The following is an 8,639-nucleotide window of genomic DNA, read 5'->3' on the forward strand; positions in this document are numbered from 1 at the left end:
GGTGGTTTCCTGTCTTGCTTTGGGGATTAAAGTTAAGTGATTGGATGGATCTCAGAAGAGACTTACAATATTAAACTTCTAACACTGTTGAAACTGCTCTAGACTATGGGGACTTTGCAAGTAAGACTCAATGTATTTTTTTTATTATACCATGGATAGGCATGCGCCCCACCCCCACCCATAGACTCATGTGTTTGAAGAAGCCTATGGGGCCAGGGAGTGGAATGTGACGATTTATATATGTTTGGCTCAGGGAGTGGCACTATTAGGAAGTGTAGCCTTGTTGGAATAGGTTTTGGAAAAGCTCCTTCTGCACCATGCCTGCCTGGATGCACCATGTTCTCATCTTGATGATAATGGACTGAACCTCTGAACCTGTAAGCCAGTCACAGTTAAACGTTATCATTGTAAGAATTGCCTTGGTTGTGATGTCTGTTTACAGCAGTAAAACCCAAACTGAAATACTCATCAAAATTCCAGGAGTGACTCAGGCACCAATCTGAGTGTTTTGCTGACCAAATTCTTATAGCTCATATGCATGGGAACTGAAATCCTAAGATATAGAATAGAAGGATACTTTTGCAAGAACTAACCCTAGGCAAAAGCTGGACATCAACCTCAATTTATCTTTGTACTGCTTGCCCAGTCTGTCAACAAACACGCTAGACCCAGGTATCCAGGCCTACATGTAGTTATCCAAGTATGTACTAGGTGATAAGCTACTTTTCTTTACAACTCTGGCTTCCTTTTTTCCAGATACCTTTCAAAGAGAAGCCTTTTCTTGATCACATAAGTTTTCTATATTGACCACTGCAGAATTTCTGCTAAGGCACTATCTAAATCCAGTTTAAAAAAAAATCAAGTCACAGTTTATATCCCCTGGCTATCATTTCCTTTCCTGTCAGTACCTATGGTGTGCTATATTTCACAAGAGACCTTCCTCCTAACCAGTTATGCTCCATGACTGGTTTCAGCTGTTTAAAGTCACTGCTTTAGAAAAGTTGCTAATCTTAGTACTGACATGACTCGCTCCCCTTAGCTCAGCTCAGCTGTCACCTTTTTTTTCACTGAGGCCTTCCTTGATCTCTTGGGTCAATTCTTAGAACTCGTTTCCTCATCAGACTCAGCATCCCCATGACATTTACAGTCTTATGCGGTCTTCCCTTTCAAATAGTTAAGACCTGGAGGGCAGGCACTTTACATTAATTATTTGCTAATTCTGACCTATGAGAGAAAATGGCCCAGCAGCCCTCTACCATTTGCTGAACCAACCATGAGCCAGAGGGCTTTTCTAATATTCAGGGACAGTAAATTTCCCTTTCAAACAGTTATTGGACTAATGAAATGGTTCATCAGGTCAAAGGACTGATAAAAAAAAAGTCTGGTAATCAAACTCTGAACATCACAAAATCATAACCCACACGGTGGAAGGAGAGAACTGCCCCACAAGTTGTCCTTCAACTTTTACAAAAGCTTCATGCTGTATCAATGTGCACACTCAAGTGCGCACTCACACATGCACATAGACACAGACACACAAATGTAAAAAAGTACTATTGTGGCTTGAATGGGCTTTTAGACAGAGTAGCAGAAAAGAAAACAAAATAAATCTTAAAATGTTATTTCAAGAAAAAGATACTTAGTAAAAATCTCAGGTTTTAGGCTTAATGTATGTGGTCAGAAAGTAAAAATGCCCAAATGTTTTAAATATTTCAACAGCAAATTAGGAAAGAGACCTGTGGGAATTTTTTCCAATCAGAATACTTCTGCTTTTGTTTTTGAAGTACCATGGGAGGAGAGTGGGATAGGAATCTGTCTAATTAAAAATCCTACTGATTATCTGACAAAGCTTCGATATCAACACAAAATTAATTTTTACAACTAGTATGACCCTATATAACCCTGACTCTTCCTACAGTTTGCTTTCTTAACCTAGTCTAGCCTAAATGGATAAGCACTAAAAACATCAGGAAAAATCTGTTTCAAACCCCCAAAATTGTTTGCAGTCTTACTTAAATACAAGCTCAAAGGCAAGGTTTATTGTGTTGAACACCAAAAGACTGTTAATGTTAAGGTCATATATATTCTACAGTGGCTCTGTAAGTAGATTTCAGCAATTCACTCATCTTTGAGAGCACAACCCCATCAGATGTTAGATGGCAAAGTGTTTCATATGTACAACCTTTTCTTAACTAGTTTGTAAAAGTCCCACAAGCTAAATACACATACAATGTACGTTCATTATACCACTTAAGTGATTTAATTCTTTTCAGTCACACAAATAGCCTTTCCAAAAAACGGTGGTTGTCTAATAGGAAAAGAGATCATTACTAAAATAACTCCAGTGTAATCTGGTAACAGTCGGAGTTTTGAGGATTGCTAAATAAGGTATAGTTCTTTGATGGCTGTTAGGAGCTGTTTTAAATTTCCCGAAAAGAAAATAGCTGTTTGGATATGAAATGGTAACATAAATCCTAACGTATTTAAATAAAACAAGCATTACCCTATCTTTAAATTACCTATCTAGTTCTCATTATATATAAGCATTCCGGGAAAAACTTGAAAAAAGACACAGGAGACACGAAAGTAGTGTTGAGGGTGGCAGGACAACACTGGATACCCACTGTGGGCAAATGCACCGTCAGATTGTAAAGCGAGTAAGAACAAAGATTTCATTTCCATGATGGTTGAAGTTTGGGGACAAACGTGCGCGAAGTTAAATAAGAATCCGGTGTTCCTAGGCTCCTTAATTAGCAAGTTACCCAACCAGAACAACATGGGCGACTCCACTCACAGCTGAACCCTGGCTCACCTCATGATTAGAGAAAATACAGTCAGTCAGTCCCTCCTCGCTGCAAAGTTGAGTCCTGACACGAAAAGCCAGCACCGGCAGGCTCGCCCCCGCCCACCCCACCCTCTTCGGAGAGAAGCGCCCCATGTTGTGGCCAGGGCCCTCGACCACGACGTGGGCAGTTGAGCACACACTGATAAGAAACGAACAGTCGGGTTCGCCCGACGCCAATGAAAAGACTCGTTTGTTCCGTCCGTACTGGGACATCCCAGCCCTGCCAGTTCCCCTTCAGCCATCCTCGCGGCCTCCCACGAGCGCAGCGACTGAACCCCTCACCTCACCTGCCGCGCTGGGCCCAGTGTTGTGGGGGGCCGGCGGGGAACGGAGCCAGAGGTGCCAGAGGTGCAGCGCGGCCCCGAGCACGCAAGGGCACAGCAGCACCAGCCAGTTTCGCATTGGCCGCTCCCACCTCGCGCCCCCGCCGCGCTCTCCCGCGTCCCGGCCAATAGCGAGGGGACCTAGGAACACTGAGTGCCACCGGTAGTGTTCGCGCCCACGCCTGGCGTTGTCTCCGCGGCTCGCTCCTTAAATCTGTACCACGAGCCGCGGCGGCGGCTTCCTGGCTAAAGCCCCGCCCCCGCGTGCGTGGCCTTCCCACCCGTTCCGCCCTCCTCGCTCTTGCCCAGCCCTTCAGTCCGGGTCCTCGCACGCTCCTGTCTGCCGGAAGGGCTGCAGCGGTAGTCCCTCGCTGAGCACAGGAGGGAGGCGTGCCTGAGAGTCTAAGCCCGAGAAACTATATTTCCCATAGAGCTATGCGCGCTGCTACGCAACGCTGGAGGAGGTGAAGTGCACACAGGAAGCATGCGCGTCTCTCATCAGGCCGCAGTTCCTTAGCGACACACTGAGCATGCGCATTCGCTCAAGGTAGTCCTCCCTAGTAGTTGCGGCAGGCGCTGCACGGAACGTGTATGTTAACTGCTCAAGTTGCTGTCCGACTTCCTCTGCCTTTGACCTTGTGGAGCGGCTGCCCAGTCGGGGCAGGTTTGTATGGCGCCTCAGCGCTCAACCAGATAGCGGCGTGCTCCCTTGATGTATCCCTTACGGCCCGCAGCGGGGAGCCTGAGCGCCGAGTTGCAGGGAATTTCCTGCTTCCCTCTAGTTAGCAACGCCAGGTGAGAAGGACGAGAAGCCAAGGGCCTGGCTCTCGTAAGCGAGGACAGAGGAGAACCCCGGACCTGTAGGCTGCTGCAGCTCCTAGTCCTGGGTGCCCACGCGCTCCTCACTAGGATAACTGTCGGAAGCACAGGAATGAGAACTTCGGCTACCGGATGACTTTGACAAGTTCCCACCAAGTTGAGGTGACCAAATGTGTAAGGGCTGGGCTTCCAGAAGATCCATCTCCAGCCAGCGTTAGGAAATGAGCGAACTTCACTGGCGCCACCTCTCAGGCTCAGCATCATATTACTACTGAGTCGCGGTTCAATATTAAAAAGAAATTATACCCTTCCTCAAGGCCCCCCCCCCCAGCCCCTTCCCGTCCTCAGTGTCTCACGTAGTTGGCTGAAACTATTCTGCAGAGGATGACCTTGGACTCTTGATCTGTCTTCACCCCGACAAGTGGTTTTAAGCAGTGCTTTGGGATGGAACCGAGGGCTTAATCCTTGCTAGGCAAGCACTGTACCAACTGAACTATATCCTCAACCTGACACTATGTTAAGATTGACTTTTTTTTTACGATTTGTTTGATTTTTTTTCATTTGTGTGTGTGTGTGTGTGTGTGTGTGTGTGTGTGTCCAGAGAGGGTCTGTCTTATCCCCCGGAGCTGGAGTTTCTGGTGTTTGTGAGCCACCCTGTGAGTACTGGGAACTGAAATCAGGTCCTCAGGAAGAGGAGCAAGAGCTCTTAACCGTTGAGCCATCTCTTCAGCCCCTTAAGATAGCCTTTCTTTGACTATTTTTGAAATGTTTGTGGTTTTTTAATTTCAATTTTGTATTTAGTTTAATCATGTAAAAGCTGTTTTCCACTGTTACATGTACTAAATAAAATAACTCACATGGTCAAATTTGTTTCCATGAAAAATTTGTTTGAGCTGGTGATGAAGCTCAATGGTAGAGCCTTGCCTACCAGTGGACCGTCTTGGGTTGATGCCCAACCTGTACAAAAAGGAGAGGGGACGGGTATATTTGTTATTCATTACAAATCCAGAATAGTTGAAACAATAGTAATTATTTTGTGTCTCAGACTGTAGTACAGGTCAGGAATTTGGGAGCTAAATTCTAGTTCAGGTTTTCAAAGTTGCAGGAATATTATCAACCAGGGCTCTAGTCATCTGAAGGCTTCATTGACCAAGCCAGCTCAGTCAGTCAACAGGTTCTCTAGCGCAGGAGTAAGGATTAAAAAAGAAAAAAAGACGGTTAGACAACAGTATAGCATGACCCCAGCCAATTCTGAGACTGAAGGCTGAGGCAGGTTTATTTTTTCTCAATTTTGTTTTAAACCATTTTAATTACATGGAAAGTATTTAGGTCAGTTCTAAGTTGAGGAACTAGCAATACAATAAATGCAAATAGTCAAGGAACAAGCAAGGCAATAAGCAAAGTCCTGTGATCACTCTCATGATCATTGTTTCTAAGGGCTCATCAGGATGACAAAAATATCTGAGCCCACTTCCTTGTCCTAGCCCACAGTCATGTTCATGCCTGAGGCCTACTTCTTTGTTCTAGCCTGAGACTTAGCTTCCTGACTGAAATTTTCTGTTTTAGCCTGAAATTAGATTACTTACTTCCCTGTCATGGCCCAATGTCAGATTCCTGCCTAAAGCCCATTTCCTTGTCCTTGACCAATGTCAGATTCCTGCCAAGCAGCCCCAAAAGCTCTCCACACTTCATGGTGGTTGAAGAGTCTTTTGTACATTGCTTACTTAGATGGCAGACACTTAAATGATGGAGACACATTGTTACTTCTGGGTTAGTAAATTGGTCACATAGAATAGCCCTATAGAGTGAATACCTGTGTGCAGAGTATTCAGGTGTTCACCAGAGTGACTACCAGGAGGCAGAGACCACTGGGAACCATCCTAAATGCTGGCTAGCACCACATGCCTTGAAATTTTGAGTGAACACTAGTGTCTTAATACTCCAGACCCCTTTAAGACCCCTATAAACAAGAGTCCTGAAGACAGGAAAGAACACTTTTTTCCTTTTTAAGAGTAACAGAATTAAGAGATCAAACATATAGCTGTTTGGCAGATATCACCAACTTCTGTATACCCCTTTCCCTCTAAGGAAGAATAATTTCTATAACTTTCTTTTAAGGTTTATTTTTTAATTGTGTGTGTGTGTGTGTGTATCTGTGTGAGGATGTGTATTCATAAGTACAAGTGACCTTGGTGGCTAGAACAAGACATCTAATTCCCTGGGGTGGAATATAGGTGGTGATGGTAAACTACCCAGTGTGGGTGCTGGGACCTGGACTTGTTATGCCCTATTCACGAGACCACCAGGGGCCACAACTCCAATGCAAGCACACAAGAGTCTTTACTCAAGCTTGAGCCTGGGCCACAAACTGTCCTGATGCAGTAGGATAGAAGAGTGGCCCCAAGGTCTAGGGCCATGGGGTTTATAAAGGAAAAACCCACAAGCAGGGATTTCCAAGCCTTGGTGTTACAAGATTGAGTAAGAGGATAAAGGAATGTTGGCCTCTAAGCTGATTGGTTTACAGCATCTGGTCAAACCGCAAGGAGAGACCACACATATAAAAGGAGCTTCCTGACCTGGGAATGATTTGTGTTTACTTAGCCCACCCTGTTATTATCAGTTGGCTACAGCTGTTATGTCTATTTTGCAACTGCCAAGAGTATCTCATGTTTTTTTCCAGAACTCAAGGGTAGGGGCCAAGTCACTCTGAGAACAAAAGCTTAAAATGGAGTCTAAAAAACCAAAATGGAGTTTGTTTTGCTACTTTAGTCCTTTCAGACTCAGGTTCTCTGTAACTCAGGTCTCTACCTTCCTTGGTAGAATTTTCTCTGTTTAAAAACTATGGTGGAGCTAGAGAAATGGCTCTATAGTTAAAAGCACTTGTTGCTCTTGCAGGAGACCAGGTTTGGTTTCCAGCACCCACATAGCAGCTCACAAGTACTTCAACAACTATTTTAGGATATCTGATGTCCTCCTTCTCACCCCTGAGGGTACCAGGTAGGCTTGTGGTACATATTCATACATACAGGCAAAACAGTCCACTAGGGGACACTGTCCCTCCCTCTTGTCCTCCCAGTTGCTTGCGGTCATAGGTTGAGAAACACTGATTTAAATAATTACTTTTGGATTTTTAGCCAACAGTTGAATTCTTCGGAGTAAATGTCTGTACACTGACTAGAAGAAGGTAGTAACCTTTCACCCAGCAGATGCAGCTCTTTACATCTCAGTCCAAGGCTTCCGGCTTCTTGTCTCGTTTAACTGTCCCACTGGGTCAGGGTTCTCCTGGAAGTGAAAGGAAGTAGAAAGCCTTCAGTTCTTCCTTGCTGGAAGCTCTGCAAGAAGTGATGAATAGAATACTGGAGGGCGAGCATGGAGATCTAGACTCCAACGAGACAGGATGTAAGCTGCAGTAAGGACTTTGGCTTTTGTTCTAAAGTGAATGGCAATACCACTAAATGGGCTTTGCTCAGAGGAGCAACAAGATCCAACCTGTTTCAGCAGGATCGTTCAGGCTGCTGAGCCAAGAACTGAGTGGCCAATGATGAGGAGAGTCTCCCACTGGTAAGAAATGTGGAAGTAGAGGTCCAGGCATGCTCTGACAATGATGACAGCCAGATTGAAGGTGCAGGAGCACCCAGACAAGTGCCCTGGAGTCTAGCTGCTACATGCCTTTGAAGTGCATCCTGCCATCCAGGGTGGTGTCTTGCTACCTGTGTGGCACTGAGTCTGTGTCTAGGAATTAACTGTGACTGGAAGTGCCTGCCTTGCATGGAATACAGTCTGACTTTGGATTTGGAAAGCATTAGAATGCTTTAAGTGGGCCTTAATGGGCTATTCTAGAAGGAATATGGAAGACTTTGTTGCTGTGAATGATTTGAATTGTGCTGACCTGGTCCAAGAGGTTTCAGTGGAGAAGAATTTCAGTACGTGGCCTAGAGACTGTTTTTGTGGTATTTTGCCCTTGTCTGAAGTCTGTCTGAGGCTAAGTTGAAGAGACTCAGATTAATTGCATTGACAAAGGAAGTCTCAGAAATGCTCATCATAGATAGACTTTGCTCTCTGGTGAAGTCTCATGAAGAGAATATTAAACAAGCATAGCAAGCTGAGAAATGAACAACATAAAATCTGTGGTTTGAGTATTAAAGGGGCACCAGTAAGTGAAATGGAGCTGAATCCTGTGTTCTAGGAGATAGCAGATTAAAGGAGTGGGACTCTGGGGCAAGATTCTACACTGCATGGTGGTTTACATCTTTAATCCCAGCACTAAGGGAGACAGAGCCACACAGATCTCTGTGTTCAAGGTCAATCTACAGAGCAAGTTCCAGGAAAGCCAAGCTTAGGCAGAGAAGAAGTTGGAAGACAGAAAGCTGGTAATAGAATAAGGGGACCACGTTTCAGCTACTCCAAATAGCAGAACTCAGCAGCTTCAGCCATGTGGCTCTGGCTTTAGGGTGAAAAATAGCAGGGACTACTGGGACAATTGATGCTGGTTAGCTGGAGCTAAGAAATTAGTGGTGATTAAGAAGAGACCAGCATCACTGAGGTGAAATCTTCTGGAAAGTGTTTTCTGAGAGCACAAAGAAGCTATGTTCCAGAGATAGCCAAGGTTGTACCTTGTGCTGCAGCTGTTCTTGGTAATGTGTAAGCATCAC

General features: G+C 44.9%; 1 long non-coding RNA gene across 1 annotated transcript; it reads right to left on the minus strand.

The window, feature by feature from the left end:
* Positions 1-4,853: 4,853 nt before the first annotated feature.
* On the minus strand, positions 4,854-8,316 carry LOC114615893. The gene is made up of 2 exons (XR_003710545.1): positions 7,108-8,316; positions 4,854-4,944 (listed from the first exon to the last, which is right to left on the minus strand). It is a non-coding gene; the product is annotated as an uncharacterized LOC114615893 (long non-coding RNA).
* Positions 8,317-8,639: the final 323 nt, after the last annotated feature.

This window comes from Grammomys surdaster, unplaced genomic scaffold, assembly GCF_004785775.1.
Source record: "Grammomys surdaster isolate TR1022 unplaced genomic scaffold, NIH_TR_1.0 186121, whole genome shotgun sequence".
Classification (NCBI taxonomy): Eukaryota; Metazoa; Chordata; class Mammalia; order Rodentia; family Muridae; genus Grammomys; species Grammomys surdaster.